Genomic DNA, 2,500 nt, shown 5'->3' on the forward strand with positions numbered 1-2,500 from the left:
CAAGCCAAAAATCCAAAATCATGGAACTTGGCTATGCACCAACCATGCCAAGATCAATTCCTTTTGATCCCAAACTTCTCCCACATCACTTTGAAGGCATTTGTGAGGATTGAGTCCAGCCACTTTTCCAAAACCATGATTTTCGTTATTCACCAAAATCACCACCAAGCCACAAAATCCAGCCAAAAATCCAAAATCATGAACTTGGCTATGCACCAACCATGTCAAGATCAATTCCTTTTGATCCCAAACTTCTCCCACATCACTTTGGAGGCATTTGTGAGGATTGAGTCCAGCCACTTTTCCAAAACCATGATTTTCGTTTTTCACCAAAATCACCACCAAGTCACAAAATCAAGCCAAAAATCCAAAATCATGGAACTTGGCTATGCACCAACCATGTCAAAATCAATTCCTTTTGATCCCAAACTTCTCCCACATCACTTTGAAGGCATTTGTGAGGATTGAGTCCAGCCACTTTTCCAAAACCAACATTTTCGTTTTTCACCAAAATCACCACCAAGCCACAAAATCATGAACTTGGCTATGCACCAACCATGTCAAGATCAATTCCTTTTGATCCCAAACTTCTCCCACATCACTTTGAAGGCATTTGTGAGGATTGAGTCCAGCCAGTTTTCCAAAACCATGATTTTCGTTTTTCACCAAAATCACCACCAAGCCACAAAATCAAGCCAAAAATCCAAAATCATGAACTTGGCTATGCACCAACCATGTCAAGATCAATTCCTTTTGATCCCAAACTTCTCCCACATCACTTTGGAGGCATTTGTGAGGATTGAGTCCAGCCAGTTTTCCAAAACCAACATTTTCGTTTTTCACCAAAATCACCACCAAGTCACAAAATCATGAACTTGGCTATGCACCAACCATGTCAAGATCAATTCCTTTTGATCCCAAACTTCTCCCACATCACTTTGAAGGCATTTGTGAGGATTGAGTCCAGCCACTTTTCCAAAACCATGATTTTCGTTTTTCACCAAAATCACCACCAAGCCACAAAATCAAGCCAAAAATCCAAAATCATGAACTTGGCTATGCACCAACCATGTCAAGATCAATTCCTTTTGATCCCAAACTTCTCCCACATCACTTTGGAGGCATTTGTGAGGATTGAGTCCAGCCAGTTTTCCAAAACCAACATTTTCGTTTTTCACCAAAATCACCACCAAGTCACAAAATCAAGCCAAAAATCCAAAATCATGGAACTTGGCTATGCACCAACCATGTCAAAATCAATTCCTTTTGATCCCAAACTTCTCCCACATCACTTTGAAGGCATTTGTGAGGATTGAGTCCAGCCACTTTTCCAAAACCATGATTTTCGTTTTTCACCAAAATCACCACCAAGCCACAAAATCAAGCCAAAACACCAAAATCATGAACTTGGCTATGCACCAACCATGTCAAGATCAATTCCTTTTGATCCCAAACTTCTCCCACATCACTTTGGAGGCATTTGTGAGGATTGAGTCCAGCCACTTTTCCAAAACCAACATTTTCGTTTTTCACCAAAATCACCACCAAGTCACAAAATCATGAACTTGGCTATGCACCAACCATGTCAAGATCAATTCCTTTTGATCCCAAACTTCTCCCACATCACTTTGAAGGCATTTGTGAGGATTGAGTCCAGCCAGTTTTCCAAAACCATGATTTTCGTTTTTCACCAAAATCACCACCAAGCCACAAAATCAAGCCAAAAATCCAAAATCATGAACTTGGCTATGCACCAACCATGTCATGATCAATTCCTTTTGATCCCAAACTTCTCCCACATCACTTTGGAGGCATTTGTGAGGATTGAGTCCAGCCAGTTTTCCAAAACCAACATTTTCGTTTTTCACCAAAATCACCACCAAGTCACAAAATCAAGCCAAAAATCCAAAATCATGGAACTTGGCTATGCACCAACCATGTCAAAATCAATTCCTTTTGATCCCAAACTTCTCCCACATCACTTTGAAGGCATTTGTGAGGATTGAGTCCAGCCACTTTTCCAAAACCATGATTTTCGTTTTTCACCAAAATCACCACCAAGCCACAAAATCAAGCCAAAACACCAAAATCATGAACTTGGCTATGCACCAACCATGTCAAGATCAATTCCTTTTGATCCCAAACTTCTCCCACATCACTTTGGAGGCATTTGTGAGGATTGAGTCCAGCCACTTTTCCAAAACTAACATTTTCGTTTTTGACCAAAATCACCACCAAGTCACAAAATCATGAACTTGGCTATGCACCAACCATGTCAAGATCAATTCCTTTTGATCCCAAACTTCTCCCACATCACTTTGAAGGCATTTGTGAGGATTGAGTCCAGCCACTTTTCCAAAACCATGATTTTCGTTTTTCACCAAAATCACCACCAAGCCACAAAATCAAGCCAAAAATCCAAAATCATGAACTTGGCTATGCACCAACCATGTCAAGATCAATTCCTTTTGATCCCAAACTTCTCCCACATCACTTTGGA

The sequence above is a fragment of the Phaseolus vulgaris genome, chromosome 3 (genome assembly GCF_051622355.1).
Source record: "Phaseolus vulgaris cultivar YP4 chromosome 3, ASM5162235v1, whole genome shotgun sequence".
NCBI lineage: Eukaryota > Viridiplantae > Streptophyta > Magnoliopsida > Fabales > Fabaceae > Phaseolus > Phaseolus vulgaris.